Here is a 15,528-nt window from a genome sequence, read left to right as displayed (position 1 = left end):
AAAACCAAAATGCAATGAACAGTGATAGTGAGCACTGATGAGGATACTAGAACTGACACTGAGCAGCAAGATGCTGCACTGGACTATTAGTAATGTACTGTAGTATGCTGAGCACCACAATGCAGCACAAGACAATGAGCAGTGATACTGAGCACTGATGAGGATACTACTGAGAACTGACACTGAGCAGGAGAGACACACTACTAGTATTACTGAGCAGCAATAAGTAACCACTGATACTGAGCACTGATATTGAGATTTCCACTGAGAGAACATAGCCACGTCCTCTCCGCTCTCTCTTCAATGCACGAGTAAAAATGGCGGCAACGCGCAGCTCTTTATATGGAATCCGAATCTCGCGAGAATCCGACAGCGGGATGATGACATTTTCCCTTGTTCAGGTTTTCCGAGTCAGGCGGGAACAACCGAGCCTGCCTCGGACCAGTGTAAACCACGTGGAGTTCGTCGGGAATTCGGTTCTCGGAGAACCGAACCCGCTCCTCTCTACCTTATACCCATCAATTTTTTTATTTTCAATCTAAGCCCCTGCAGTTTTCTGTAAGCATCTGCTTCGCTATGATGATCAACAAGTCACAAGGGCAAACACTCAGGGCTTGAGGCGTAGATCTTAGGACCAGCTGCTACAAGCATGGCAGAGGTGTCACTATCACTGGTGACACCCAGAGAGGTGGCGAGGGAGATTGTAATGCAGGGCGCGCAGATAAGCAGTGCAATGGTAAAAAGGAGGCATGGTTTCATAGGTAGGGGCGTGGCCTGGTGGCCTGAATCTACATTTTGTTGCTCCGGGTGTCCCGGGGGTTGGGGGCTGCACCCGGGGACTAGTGTGTGTGCGGTGCTGGCTCCTGCACAGTGACAGGGCATGGCCACCCAGCATGACGCCTCCATTCTTGACCATGCTGTAATTGCAGTCGCACTGCAGTTCAGCGTGATCATAAAAAATGGTGTAGCCTCCTGCTGGTGCAGACTGTATGTGCGCGCAGGAAGCCGCCACCATTTTTGTGATCACAGTGGCTGAATGTGATGTCATACAGCCGCTGTGACCACGCCCCCTGTGTCTCCTCCGTTGCAGACCCCATTTTGAAGCCTTGCCCCCGCACCGCTCCATCCCTGACTTGGAAATGGAGTGTTGCTGACCCCCCTCTCCCCCCCCCCGCCCCGATTGACAGGCAGAGGCGATCGCATTCTCTGCGGGGTGCCGCAGAAAATGCAGGCACATGCGTATGCTGTTAGCAAATTTTGCAGTTGGATCGCTTATTGTGATTGCATTCCAACCTGAATCAGGCCCTATTACCTATCACAATGCGCTGCGGGCAGTACAAAATTGGGTTAATATAGGAGTAAAACTCCCAGACCTGTGCTCCTTAACTGTACCTGGTGGCTAGTGGAGCGGCTGCCCAGTAATCAGTGTCCACGCCAGTGCGCACACGGTCCACCCCCTACGGCCACGCTCCCCTTCATCAGCGGCCTCGTGATCCGGAAGGGCGGTGTGTGTGTGACTGACCTTAGGAAGAAACTGGAGCCTCCGCTGCAGTGACCCAGCAACCAGGGCACGGGAGTATACAGCGCCGCTGGGAGTGATGAAGCTGCAGTAAAGATGTCTATTAGACCTAGCCTGCTGCAGCCCTTGTAGATTCTCATAAAACAAGTTCTTCTTTTCTTGTCAAAATTAATAGCTAAGAATAGGCTGCCTGAGGCAGGCCCCTGTTAAGTGGCCTGCTACTGAAGGCACCAACTACAAACTGAGCTCCCTGTTCATGGAAGCGGGGTTATAGAGGAGGATGCGCTGAGCATCTTGGGAACAGTCAAAAGCTTTGAGCCGGTTGGTGCCTCAGATCAAGATCCTACTCTACACCCCAATGTGAATCCTTGTGGAGTCCAGTGTACCCCACAGAAGAAATTAATGTGTCACACCCATTGGCAGCAACCTTAGAATAGCTGCTGACGGGCACAATTGAGAAAGGAAGGGGGGGGGGGGGACATTTGAATCCAGCACATAGATGCAATTCAAATATGTAATTTGTACCTTCCTATTTTAAAATATAATGGATGAACCTCACCCTGTGAGAACAATCTTCATGATCAAGAGATCTCATATGCAAAATAAGTATGAGTTGGGATAGGGCTGGGGAGGGTGGCTGCTCGGGCAGCCCCTCCCCCGTCAAGTTAAGGAGATTCAACTGAGGACGCACAAGGGAACTCTCGTCTGGGGACACCAACTGCAGGGAGACCACATCTGTTCAGATGAACATGGGAGGGTGGAAGGCTGCCTAATATTGAAGCACCATCAAATATCAAACCATATGCAACAACTAGTACAAGCATTCCTGGGGGAAGGTCTGCAGAAGACGGATTTGCATACGGTGATGTCATCCAAGATGTGGGCCAAAGTTGGCTGGAACCCTCATCTGCATATGAAAAGAGAAAAGGGGCATGCAGGGCATGGCGGCCTTTTGCGGTGCTTGGATGACCCCTAGTTCGCATTAAACACCCCCACCCTCCTTTGGTGTGGGGCTCATGTTGGCCATGCCCCATCCCCTGAAGCATTCAAGCTGATTTCTTGCAGCAGCTGGGCACTGTAACAGCTCCAGAGCTGTTCTGTAAGGCAAGTAAAAGGGTGTGGGCCCTGCAGCACCACCTGTAGTTCGCATTGTGCGTTGGAAGGCACAAAGTAAGCAGACGGGAGGAGAAGTCAGGATAGTGCGCAAGGGCATCCTTTTCTCTTAGTCCGTAGAGGATGCTGGGGTCACATTAAGAACCATGGGGTATAGACGGGATCCGCAAGAGACATGGGCACTTTAAGACTTTCAAAGGGTGTGAACTGGCTCCTCCCTCTATGCCCCTCCTCCAGACTCCAGTTATAGGAACTGTGCCCAGGGAGACGGACATTTCGAGGAAAGGATTTATTGTTAAACTAAGGTGAGCATCTTACCAGCTCACACCTTAAGCATGCCGCAGAACGTGGCATTCAACAGAACACAAGCCAACGGCATGAACAATTGCAGCAAAAAGCTGACCAGAACCATAACATAACATGTGTATAACCACAAGTAATAACTGCAGACACAGTATGGACTGGGACGGGTGCCCAGCATCCTCTACGGACTAAGAGAAAAGGATTTACCAGTAGGTATTAAAATCCTATTTTCTCATACGACCTAGAGGATGCTGGGGTCACATTAAGAACCATGGGGTTATACCAAAGCTCTTGAACGGGTGGGAGAGTGCGTACGACTCTGCAGCACCGAATGACCCAACTTGAGGTTATCATCAGCCAAGGTATCAAACTTGTAAAACTTAGCAAAAGTGTTTACTAAATAGCTGCTCGGCAAAGTTGCAATGCCGAGACTCCCCGACCAGCTGCCCAGGATGAACCCACCTTTCTAGTAGAATGGGTCTTCACCTAATTCAGTAATGGCAATCCTGCCATGGAATGAGCATGCTGAATCTTACCACAGATCCAGCGCATAATGGTCTACATGGAAGCAGGACACCCAATCCTGTTGGGAGCATACAGGACAAACAGAGCCTCTGTTTTCCTAATCTGAACCGTTCTGGTGACATAAATTTTCAAAGTTCTGACCACAGCCAGAGACTTTGACTCAACGAAGGTGTCAGTGGCCAAAGGCACCATGTGGAAAGATGAACCACCTTCGGCAGAAATTGTTGACGTGTCCTCAATTCTGCTCTATCTTCATGAAAGATCAAATAAAGGCTCTTGTGATACTGCATGGTTTGTACTGTTTTCCATGTGCTCCCAGATCTTTCAAGCAAGTAGCATGGTCAAGAAAGTTCTGTTTGAAAAGAAACAACATTTACTGTCATTGTTATAGAATTTGGGAGAAAAAACAAGAAGAAATCTGCACTGTTGACGCACTGGACAGAATGAATGAATCATAAAATATAACCTTTATTAAGTATGTATTAAAATTGGATAAATATTAATATTATTATCCCAAACTGCAGTGAAACATAAATGTTAAAATCACAGAACTAACATACATGTGCATAAGAAGAATAAAGAGATGTGAAAAAAAGGTTTAAAAAGCGTGTCCGTGTGTGATTATTTTTGAAGGCACAACCCTGGCGGGGTTGTTTATATAGATATATATGTTGCTAATAATCACTTTCTAGCGTAATGTTATTAAATAGCTGTTAGTATCTATGTCGTCAGGTACCACTGGGTCGTATCCTATATACTCCCTTCACTCAATAGGGGTTACCTCCCGGGAAGCCATCCCCATTGGCGAATTTGTGGGGGTGATTGAGTATAACCGGTAAGCTAACCTCCAATTTGTGGGGTGCTTAGGTAGATGGGGATCACTTATTTCTCTGTGTCCCCTAAGACTATATTCCTAAATTCAATACCACAGGGGGATAGCTTTCTATATCGGATAAGGAATCACTTGATAGGGAAATCTCTATGGATCATGGAAAGATCATATTTATTAATATCCAAACTAAAAAAATGATGAATAGCTTTAATTTAGCTGTTTAGATATAGTTAATTGGCGAGATATACCAACAGGTGCGGTTGCCTTAAGGAATATGGCAATTCCAATATAAATAGCAGCCCTCCTTCATATAATCAGCCAGATCTTATTAAATCTGGTCCAGATATAGCCGTTCAGATATACTTAATTGACAACATATATCAATCGGTGGGGTTGCCTTAAGGAATATAGCAATTCCAATTCTCATATAAATAGCAACCTTCCTTCATATATTCAGCCAGATCTTATTTAATCTGATCTAGGCGTAGGCAATAATGCTTTCCTTAGAGGTATAGCCACCTCAATTCTTATTAAGAAGCAAAGTGTCTGTCATAATGGTTTATCCAATTCATCTAAGAAATAATATATTCCATGTGTCAGAGATTCATTACTCTCTATTTACACTGTTAAAGAGTTAATTCTTATTATGTTACAGTGTAATGAAATTATCATATAGGGAGATGTGGCAATTCCATGTGCTATATATATAATAACCCTTAGTGGTCCAGATTCCACAATGAGGAATTTTCTTATAAACCGCTGAAACACACAGCTGTTTGACTGACTTCCAAATATATCTATCTCACTTTGTAACAGTCTTATGATAGAGAAACTGTTACATATTCGGTCACTTAGTTATCTAAAGGTAAACAGACTCAGTGTGAGGGTAATATAATATATCAAATGCGCTGTCAATAATCGTGGTAACTGGTGTAATAATGTGGTATATTGAGTATGCTAGTAAGGCATATAACTGCTCTCCAGCCTTTAAGTGTTACCAATCAATTTGTTACACTGTAAAGGATTTATGGTGTCCTGTTAGGACATGCAGCTGCTAGGCTGACTCAAAGATTTATCCATTTGTAACAATTATGTAACAGTTATATACATGTTACTGGTATTACATAGAAATAGTATGACACAGGCCAGCAGTCCCATGTGTCTAGATTCCACAATAGGAGATTTTCTTTGTCTTATAAACTGCTGGAACACACAGCTGCTAGACTGACTTCAAATATATATATTACTTTGTAACAGTCTTATAGTAAAGAGACTGTTACACACTGTCATTTAGTTATCTCAAGGTTAGCAGATTCTGTGTGAGGATAGTGTTCTGTTAGAACATGCAGCTGCTAGGCTGACTCATAGAAAATGTATCCATTTGTAACAAATGACACATACAGCATTAAATTAATATCTATAGCAGCACATGTGACATCTCTACTCTTATCATAATTGTCTGGTTATTGTCAATCTGGACAGCAGGAGTGATATATATTCACTAGTCCCAATATCCCATCATATAAATATACCCACACTGATATACTTTCTTATCAAGAGTTATTAGTAGCTATCTGTATGCACTTTAGACATTGTAATTGCTAAGTGACATCATATCTAGTGTATTCCTTTCTTATAGCTCAGCTTCTATTCCCTATTAGTGGAGACTAACAGCTAACATCATAATCATATATTTTTGTTTTATAACATTTCACATGAGTCAAATACACGCGGACACGCCGTGCCCTACACATGTGTTTCACTGCATCTATGGCAACTTACATTAAAGCTAACAAGAAAGCACACTCGTTCTGTCTTTAAACTGATAAAAGAAACCCCAATAATATGGGGCATGCAAAAATTGAGATAAAACTCAGTTTTGCTCCTCTCCACGGAAATCTTTAATAAAAGGCGAAATATTTGTTAGTTCTGAAGAGAAACCAGAGCATGACCAAGATTCCACCTGTCGCCTGAGTGCCATGCCAGCAGTTCTCATTGAGCTCAAAGTGAGCACCCAATTTGAAAGAAAGAAAGCAGATTTCTCACCAGGCTTCCCCTAGCTATAAACATGGTTTGTACTCTTTTCCATGTGTTCCCAGATCTTTCAAGCAATTAGTATAGTCAAGAAAGTTCTGTTTGAAAAGAAACAAACATTTACTGTCATTTCTATGCAAATGAGCTTACATTAAAGCACACTCGTTCTATCTTTAAACAGATAAAATAAAACCCCAATAAGATGGGGCATGCAAAATTTGAGATAAAACTCAGTTTTGCTCCTCTCCACGGAAATCTTTAGTAAAAGGCGAAAGATTTGTTCGTTCTGAAGAGAAACCAGAGCATGACCAAGATTCCACCTGTCGCCTGAGTGCCATGCCAGCAGTCCTCATTCAGCTCAAAGTGAGCACCCAATTTGAAAGAAAGAAAGCAGATTTCTCACCAGGCTTCCCCTTGCTATAAGCATGGTTTGTACTCTTTTCCATGTGCTCCCAGATCTTTCAAGCAAGTAGCATGGTCAAGAAAGTTCTGTTTGAAAAGAAACAGACATTTACTATCATTGTTATACAAATAAACTTACATTAAAGCCAACAAGAAAGCACACTCGTTCTGTCTTTAAACTGATAAAAGAAACCCCAATAATATGGGGCATGCAAAAATTGAGATAAAACTCAGTTTTGCTCCTCTCCACGGAAATCTTTAATAAAAGGCGAAAGATTTGTTCATTCTGAAGAGAAACCAGAGCATGACCAAGATTCCACCTGTCGCCTGAGTGCCATGCCAGCAGTCCTCATTCAGATCAAAGTGAGCGCCCAATTTGAAAGAAAGCAGATTTCTCACCTGGCTTCTCCTTGCTATAAGCATGGTTTGTACTGTATTCCATGTGCTCCCAGATCTTTAAAGCAAGTAGCATGGTCAAGAAAGTTCTGTTTGAACATAAATAAACATTTACTGTCATTTCTATGCAAATGAGCTTACATTAAAGCACACTCATTCTATCTTTAAACCGGTAAAAGAAACCCCAAAAGATGGGGCATGCAAAAATTGAGATAAAACTCGGTTTTGCTCCTCTCCACGGAAATCTTTAGTAAGAGGCGAAAGATTTGTTCGTTCTGAAGAGAAACCAGAGCATGACCAAGATTTTTATATGAAAATATGTGTTCTCCCTGCAGTTGTTGTCCCCAGATGAGAGTTCCCTTGTGCTGCCTCAGCTGAATCTCCTTTACTTGACAGAGATGTGCCTGAGCAGCGGCCCTCCCCAGCCCTATCCCAAATCATACTTATTTTGCATAGGCGATACCATGGTCATGAAGATTGTTCTCCCAGGGTGAGGTTCATTCATTGCATTCTGGGTATGCTGACCCCTGTGATTTCCCCAAATGTGGGAAACTCGACTGCATTATTTGTGGTAGTGGGGGACTGTGTTTGTGCTTTCCTCTGGTCAGCTCTGGTAAAAGTCAGATTTATTTGTCTCAGATCTTCCTCTAGCCTTGTTCTTCTTTCGAGAGTTCCCTTGTGCTGCCTCAGTTGGATCTCTTTCACTTGACAGGGGGGTGCCCGAGTAGCGACCCTCCCCAGCTCTAGCCCAACTCCTACTTACCTGCCAGGTGAGATACTATGATCATGAAGATGCTTCTCCCAGGGCAAGGCTCACCCATTGCACTCTGGGTGTGGTGCCCCTGCGATTTCCCCAAATGTGGGAAGCTTGACTGCATAATTTGTGTTTCCCCTGGTCGGCTCTCGTATAATTCAGATCTCTTTGTCTCAGGTCTCTCTCCAGCCTAGTTTGCTGTCTGTTTCCACTTCTTTTTTCATGAGCCCCTCCCTTTTATACCCTTGTGCACTATCCTGACTTCTCCTCTTGTCTGCTTACTTTGTGCCTTCCAATGCACAATGCAAACTACTGGTAGTGCTGCAGGGCCCACACCCTTTTACTTGCCGTACAGAGCAGCTCTGGAGCTGTTACAGTGCCCAGCTGCTGCAAGAAATCAGCTTGAATGCTTCAGGGGCTGGGGCATAGCCAACATGAGCCCCACACCGAAGGAGGGTGGAGGTGTTTAATGCGAACTAGGGGTCATCCAAGCGCCGCAAAAGGCCGCTATGCCCTGCACGCCCCTTTTCTCTTTTCATATGCAGACGAGGGTTGAAGCCAACTTTGACCCACTGCTTGGATGACATCACCGTATGCAAATCCATCTGCTGCAGGCCTTCCCCCAGGAATGCTTGCACTAGTTGTTGCATTTGGTTTGTTGTTTGGGGGTGCTTCATTATTAGGCAGCCTTCTGCCCTCCCATGTTCATCTGAAAATATGTGTTCTCCCTGCAGTTGTTGTCCCCAGATGAGAGTTCCCTTGTGCTGCCTCAGTTGAATCTCCTTTACTTGACAGAGATGTGCCTGAGCAGCGGCCCTCCCCAGCCCTATCCCAAATCATACTTATTTTGCATAGGAGATACCATGGTCATGAAGATTGTTCTCCCAGGGTGAGGTTCATTCATTGCATTCTGGGTATGCTGACCCCTGTGATTTCCCCAAATGTGGGAAACTCGACTGCATTATTTGTGGTAGTGGGGGACTGTGTTTGTGCTTTCCTCTGGTCAGCTCTGGTAAAAGTCAGATTTATTTGTCTCAGATCTTCCTCTAGCCTTGTTCTTCTTTCGAGAGTTCCCTTGTGCTGCCTCAGTTGAATCTCCTTCACTTGACAGGGGGGTACCCGAGCAGCGACCCTCCCCAGCTCTAGCCCAACTTCTACTTACCTGGCAGGTGAGATACTATGATCATGTAGGTGCTTCTCCCAGGGCAAGGCTCACCCATTGCACTCTGGGTGTGCTGCTCCTGCGATTTCCCCAAATGTGGGAAACTTGACTGCATAATTTGTGTTTCCCCTGGTCGGCTCTCGTATAATTCAGATCTCTTTGTCTCAGGTCTCTCTCCAGCCTAGTTTGCTGTCTGTTTCAACTTCTCTTTTCTTGAGCCGCTCCCTTCTATGCCCTTGCGCACTATCCTGACTTCTCCCGTCTGCTTACTTTGTGCCTTCCAATGCACAATGCAAACTACAGGTAGTGCTGCAGGGCCCACACCCTTTTACTTGCCGTTTAGAGCAGCTCTGGAGCTGTTACAGTGCCCAGCTGCTGCAAGAAATCAGCTTGAATGCTTCAGGGGCTGGGGCATAGCCAACATGAGCCCCACACCGAAGGAGGGTGGAGGTGTTTAATGCGAACTAGGGGTCATCCAAGCGCCGCAAAAGGCCGCCATGCCCTGCACGCCCCTTTTCTCTTTTCATATGCAGACGAGGGTTGAAGCCAACTTTGACCCACTGCTTGGATGACATCACCATATGCAAATCCATCTGCTGCAGGCCTTCCCCCAGGAATGCTTGTACTAGTTGTTGCATTTGGTTTGTTGTTTGGGGGTGCTTCAGTATTAGGCTGCCTTCTGCCCTCCCATGTTTATCTGAAAATATGTGTTCTCCCTGCAGTTGTTGTCCCCAGATGAGAGTTCCCTTGTGCTGCCTCAGTTGAATCTCCTTTACTTAACAGAGATGTGCCTGAGCAGCGGCCCTCCCCAGCCCTATCCCAAATCATACTTATTTTGCATAGGCGATACCATGGTCATGAAGATTGTTCTCCCAGGGTGAGGTTCATTCATTGCATTCTGGGTATGCTGACCCCTGTGATTTCCCCAAATGTGGGAAACTCAACTGCATTATTTGTGGTAGTGGGGGACTGTGTTTGTGCTTTCCTCTGGACAGCTCTGGTAAAAGTCAGATTTATTTGTCTCAGATCTTCCTCTAGCCTTGTTCTTCTTTCGAGAGTTCCCTTGTGCTGCCTCAGTTGGATCTCTTTCACTTGACAGGGGGGTGCCCGAGCAGCGACCCTCCCCAGCTCTAGCCCAACTCCTACTTACTTGCCAGGTGAGATACTATGATCATGAAGGTGCTTCTCCCAGGGCAAGGCTCACCCATTGCACTCTGGGTGTGGTGCCCCTGCGATTTCCCCAAATGTGGGAAGCTTGACTGCATAATTTGTGTTTCCCCTGGTCGGCTCTCGTATAATTCAGATCTCTTTGTCTCAGGTCTCTCTCCAGCCTAGTTTGCTGTCTGTTTCCACTTCTTTTTTCATGAGCCCCTCCCTTTTATACCCTTGTGCACTATCCTGACTTCTCCTCCTGTCTGCTTACTTTGTGCCTTCCAATGCACAATGCAAACTACAGGTAGTGCTGTAGGGCCCACACCCTTTTACTTGCCGTACAGAGCAGCTCTGGAGCTGTTACAGTGCCCAGCTACTGCAAGAAATCAGCTCGAATGCTTTAGGGGCTGGGGCACAGCCAACATGAGCCCCACACCGAAGGAGGGTGGAGGTGTTTAATGTGAACTAGGGGTCATCCAAGCGCCGCAAAAGGCCGCCATGCCCTGCACGCCCCTTTTCTCTTTTCATATGCAGACGAGGGTTGAAGCCAACTTTGACCCACTGCTTGGATGACATCACCGTATGCAAATCCATCTGCTGCAGGCCTTCCCCCAGGAATGCTTGCACTAGTTGTTGCATTTGGTTTGTTGTTTGGGGGTGCTTCAGTATTAGGCAGCCTTCTGCCCTCCCATGTTCATCTGAAAATATGTGTTCTCCCTGCAGTTGTTGTCCCCAGATGAGAGTTCCCTTGTGCTGCCTCAGTTGAATCTCCTTTACTTGACAGAGATGTGCCTGAGCAGCGGCCCTCCCCAGCCCTATCCCAAATCATACTTATTTTGCATAGGAGATACCATGGTCATGAAGATTGTTCTCCCAGGGTGAGGTTCATTCATTGCATTCTGGGTATGCTGACCCCTGTGATTTCCAAAATGTGGGAAACTCGACTGCATTATTTGTGGTAGTGGGGGACTGTGTTTGTGCTTTCCTCTGGTCAGCTCTGGTAAAAGTCAGATTTATTTGTCTCAGATCTTCCTCTAGCCTTGTTCTTCTTTCGAGAGTTTCCTTGTGCTGCCTCAGTTGGATCTCTTTCACTTGACAGAGGGGTGCCCGAGCAGCGACCCTCCCCAGCTCTAGCCCAACTCCTACTTACCTGCCAGGTGAGATACTATGATCATGAAGGTGCTTCTCCCAGGGCAAGGCTCACCCATTGCACTATGATTTCCCCAAATGTGGGAAGCTTGACTGCATAATTTGTGTTTCCCCTGGTCGGCTCTCGTATAATTCAGATCTCTTTGTCTCAGGTCTCTCTCCAGCCTAGTTTGCTGTCTGTTTCCACTTCTTTTTTCATGAGCCCCTCCCTTTTATACCCTTGTGCACTATCCTGACTTCTCCTCCTGTCTGCTTACTTTGTGCCTTCCAATGCACAATGCAAACTACAGGTAGTGCTGCAGGGCCCACACCCTTTTACTTGCCGTACAGAGCAGCTCTGGAGCTGTTACAGTGCCCAGCTGCTGCAAGAAATCAGCTTGAATGCTTCAGGGGCTGGGGCATAGCCAACATGAGCCCCACACCGAAGGAGGGTGGAGGTGTTTAATGCGAACTAGGGGTCATCCAAGCGCCGCAAAAGGCCGCCATGCCCTGCACGCCCCTTTTCTCTTTTCATATGCAGACGAGGGTTGAAGCCAACTTTGACCCACTGCTTGGATGACATCACCGTATGGAAGGAAGATACACATGATTGTATGGAATATTTGACCCAAAATTTTACCGCAAGGCCTGACATCAGTGACAATCCACTAGAAGATGCAGAACTCACGTTCTACACGGACGGTAGTTGTCACAGACAGTCAGACTCGGGAGACTTGTGTACTGGATATGCAGTCGTAGATGACCAAGACACCATAGAAGCGGAACCGCTAGGCCCACCTCACTCAGCCCAGGTTGCTGAACTGGTCGCCCTAACCAGAGCATGTGAATTGGCTAAGGGTAAGTCTGCCAATATCTACACCGATTCTAGATACGCCTTCGGGGTAGTCCATGATTTCGGAGCCCTATGGCGGCTCAGAAATTTCATGACGGCGGCTGGTACACCGATAGCGCATGCAGCTTATATAAAAAGGCTTCTAACAGCGATACAGGAACCCGACAGAGTGGCTGTTATCAAATGTAAAGCACATACATATAGCCAAGACCCAGTGTCACTTGGTAACAGCCGAGCAGACGAAGCCGCAAAGCTTGCAGCTGCTACCCCCACACGGACAGACACCACACAGTTGATGGTATTTAATACCATCAACACACAGAAGTTGTGTGAGATGCAGAATTTGTGTTCCACACAGGAAAGAGCAGTCTGGAAGGCAAAGGGATATGGCCAGGAGTCCTCAGGGCTCTGGACGGATGGACATGGTAAACCAGTGGCCCCCAGGGCATACCTTCCATGTCTGGCTGAAGCAGCTCACGGGCTGACTCATCTAGGCAAGGAGGGGATGTGCAAATTGGTAAGAGCATACTGGTGCGCCCCAGGATTCTCCTCTCATGCGGGTAAAAGAGCAATGTCATGCCTTACCTGTCTGAGAAAGAATATTGGAAAAGCAATACCTACAGAACCATCCCATATCCCACCTGCCGGCGGCCCTTTCCAAGTAATACAAATTGACTTCATTCAATTACCCCCATGTAGAAATTTGAAATATGTACTTGTCTGTATAGATGTTTTCTCGAATTGGGTCGAAGCTTTTCCAGCAGCTACAAATACCGCTATGTTTACAGCTAAGAAAATTGTGCAGGAATTTGTATGTAGATATGGTATCCCTAGAATCATTGAAAGTGATAGGGGTACCCATTTTACAGGTGATGTCTTTCAAGGAATGTGTAAGTTGATGGGAATTGATAGCAAGCTGCACACTCCGTACCGTCCACAGGCGAGTGCGAAGGTCGAAAGAGTGAACAGCACTATTAAAAATAAATTGAGTAAAGTAATGGCAGAGACAGGATTGACGTGGCCAGAAGCTTTACCCATTGTTTTGTATAGCATCAGAACCACTCCCAGGTCCCCTCTTAATCTGTCTCCTTTTGAAATCTTGTTTGGTCGACAACCGCATGTCATGATTAACCCTCAGGATGATTTGAAATGTAACAATGAAGTAACTGTAAAATACTTGATTAACATGAGTAAACAGTTGAGGAATCAAAATGATAATCTGAAGTTGGTGATTCCTGATTTACCAGGTAGTAATTGTCATGACATTGAACCTGGGGATTATGTAATGATACGAAATTTTCTACGCTCAGGTTGTCTTATTGATAGATGGGAAGGACCATACCAGGTCTTATTGACTAGCACCACAGCATTGAAGGTTGCTGAGAGAGAGACTTGGGTCCATTCATCCCACTGCAAGAAGGTTGCTGATCTCGAGAAGTCCCGTGATAAGGAACAGACGGTAGAGGTTGTATCACTGGAGTGTCTGTTCCAGGAGGACTGAGGCGGCACCTGAGCCTTGAAGATCGAAAGCAGCTGTCGACTCCCCTCTCCCCTTTATTGTTTTTCTCCACTTCCCAGCCCCTCTCCCTTAAAATTTCTTTTTCCCCCTTCTCATTCTTCTCTATTTTCTCCTCAAAGATGGACTTGCCCCAAGAGACTGTGATCCGGATTTTGATGTTAACCATGATGTTGACCAGAGCAGTCTGTTCCGGCGAGAGTACCATAGAGGTCGAGAGAGGTTCTGGAATGGGTTCCGATTATGATGATGGAGGCGTAGTTTTCCAAGATCAACCAAACCAACAAGCAAAGGCGAGTATCAGAAAACGATCCGATAGAAGAAATTGTGATGGATTGTTAGCTGAAGAAAATTGTATCTGTAGGCTCTGTGATAATCTGGTTGAAGATGGATGCATAAAGAAATGCCAATCTAGTTTTAATATCCATATGGACCGGCATCCATTGAGTGACTATCACTCTCTAGTGGGTAACGTGTTAAACCAAACAGATTGTTGGGTATGCTCTCAAGTACCTCAGGGTCACAGTAAATCAGGGCTAGTACCATTTCCTTTAACGTTAGGGGAGGTACTTGAGCTAAGTGGTGGGAGACCGGTGGACCGGAGGTTTAACATCTCCAGCCCTCCTAGTTTGAAGCTCCACCAATACCATGTGGATAGGTCCCTCTTATGTTTTAACATCTCCAATCCCAGAAAACCGGGAAATTGGGAAGTGTCATGGAGCAACCTTACCATGACCTTTTCACACAGAGCAGATAGAATGCCTACAGATACAGAGTTCGTACGCCACATAGCCAGTAGAGGAAAATCTTTCCGGTATCGATATACCTTAGGAAATAGGATTACTAGAGTTGGAGAGGTATCACCAGGATACTGTGCACATATCGTACAAACCGATACGTGCATTAGGCAGATGGAAGAATTAGGGTCAGGAGATTTCACCTGGAAGGTTTGTAACATGGTCATGTCCTTCTCCGTCCCATATGTTCTCCCCGATGATGCATATTTCATATGCGGGAGAAAGGCGTACAAGTGGCTTGCCCCAAACTCTGAAGGATTGTGTTATATTGGAAAAGTATTGCCTGAAGTGATGACTGTTACACATGACAAAATGAAGGACATACACCGTGGTGCCCAAGCTCCTTATACTCACACTCATTACGAGCACCGAGTTAAAAGACAACTGTCAGAAAGGTTAGAGCATCCGGCCTCTGATCTTATCCATGAATCCACCGGGATTCAGGTTCTGGTAGCGCTACATTTCACTCGTACCGCTCGAGGAGTGATGAATTATAGATACATTTCCGCACTCGCCAATTTGTTAGATAATATCACTGAAATGTATGATGACACGTTTAGATACACTGGAAGAGAACTTCAAGCTTACAAAACAGAACTAGTTCAGCATAGGATGGTTCTTAATTATCTTACAGCAGTAACAGGCGGATATTGTGTTACATTGGCAACACAGTACGGCATAAAGTGTTGCACGTATATCACAAATAGCACCGAGGATCCGGTAGAGGTCATAGACCAAAAGATGGACGATATTCTGCAATTAAAGTGGGAATTTCGTCGAAAACACAATCTCACCCTTGCTGCTGTAGGTAATGAGCTGACTGGTTGGGTGTCATGGTTGAACCCGCGAAATTGGTTCTCCGGTTTGGGAGACTGGGCTCAAGGAGTCATAATGGATGTTGGAAAGTTTCTACTATGTATCTTGGGTGTTGTTATATCGATTGGATTGATATTTAGATGCGGGCAGGCTTTAATGAGGTGCAAACAAAGTACAAAAGTGATGAGCTTGAGGAGTGAGGAAACCGTAATTAACCTGGATTTGA

General features: G+C 45.7%; 11 non-coding genes across 11 annotated transcripts; 7 read left to right on the top strand and 4 right to left on the bottom strand.

Annotated features, from left to right (window-relative positions):
- Nucleotides 1–6,125: 6,125 nt before the first annotated feature.
- On the bottom strand, nt 6,126–6,241 carry LOC135009812 (U5 spliceosomal RNA). The gene has a single exon (XR_010209310.1). It is a non-coding gene; the product is annotated as a U5 spliceosomal RNA (small nuclear RNA).
- A 275-nt stretch (nt 6,242–6,516) lies between these two features.
- Nucleotides 6,517–6,632, bottom strand: LOC135009746 (U5 spliceosomal RNA). The gene has a single exon (XR_010209246.1). It is a non-coding gene; the product is annotated as a U5 spliceosomal RNA (small nuclear RNA).
- A 286-nt stretch (nt 6,633–6,918) lies between these two features.
- LOC135009789 (U5 spliceosomal RNA) lies at nt 6,919–7,034 on the bottom strand. Its single transcript, XR_010209288.1, has one exon. It is a non-coding gene; the product is annotated as a U5 spliceosomal RNA (small nuclear RNA).
- A 270-nt stretch (nt 7,035–7,304) lies between these two features.
- Nucleotides 7,305–7,419, bottom strand: LOC135009794 (U5 spliceosomal RNA). The gene has a single exon (XR_010209293.1). It is a non-coding gene; the product is annotated as a U5 spliceosomal RNA (small nuclear RNA).
- A 144-nt stretch (nt 7,420–7,563) lies between these two features.
- LOC135009449 (U1 spliceosomal RNA) lies at nt 7,564–7,727 on the top strand. Its single transcript, XR_010208991.1, has one exon. It is a non-coding gene; the product is annotated as a U1 spliceosomal RNA (small nuclear RNA).
- A 152-nt stretch (nt 7,728–7,879) lies between these two features.
- LOC135009666 (U1 spliceosomal RNA) lies at nt 7,880–8,042 on the top strand. Its single transcript, XR_010209190.1, has one exon. It is a non-coding gene; the product is annotated as a U1 spliceosomal RNA (small nuclear RNA).
- A 674-nt stretch (nt 8,043–8,716) lies between these two features.
- LOC135009549 (U1 spliceosomal RNA) lies at nt 8,717–8,880 on the top strand. Its single transcript, XR_010209088.1, has one exon. It is a non-coding gene; the product is annotated as a U1 spliceosomal RNA (small nuclear RNA).
- A 152-nt stretch (nt 8,881–9,032) lies between these two features.
- On the top strand, nt 9,033–9,195 carry LOC135009544 (U1 spliceosomal RNA). Its single transcript, XR_010209084.1, has one exon. It is a non-coding gene; the product is annotated as a U1 spliceosomal RNA (small nuclear RNA).
- A 671-nt stretch (nt 9,196–9,866) lies between these two features.
- On the top strand, nt 9,867–10,030 carry LOC135009844 (U1 spliceosomal RNA). Its single transcript, XR_010209340.1, has one exon. It is a non-coding gene; the product is annotated as a U1 spliceosomal RNA (small nuclear RNA).
- A 152-nt stretch (nt 10,031–10,182) lies between these two features.
- Nucleotides 10,183–10,345, top strand: LOC135009678 (U1 spliceosomal RNA). Its single transcript, XR_010209199.1, has one exon. It is a non-coding gene; the product is annotated as a U1 spliceosomal RNA (small nuclear RNA).
- A 674-nt stretch (nt 10,346–11,019) lies between these two features.
- On the top strand, nt 11,020–11,182 carry LOC135009465 (U1 spliceosomal RNA). Its single transcript, XR_010209007.1, has one exon. It is a non-coding gene; the product is annotated as a U1 spliceosomal RNA (small nuclear RNA).
- The last annotated feature ends 4,346 nt before the right edge of the window (nt 11,183–15,528 follow it).

This window comes from Pseudophryne corroboree, unplaced genomic scaffold, assembly GCF_028390025.1.
Source record: "Pseudophryne corroboree isolate aPseCor3 unplaced genomic scaffold, aPseCor3.hap2 scaffold_227, whole genome shotgun sequence".
Taxonomy (NCBI): Eukaryota; Metazoa; Chordata; class Amphibia; order Anura; family Myobatrachidae; genus Pseudophryne; species Pseudophryne corroboree.
Note: the sequence above shows the minus strand (reverse complement) of the source record. Positions and strands in the feature narration are given on the sequence as shown.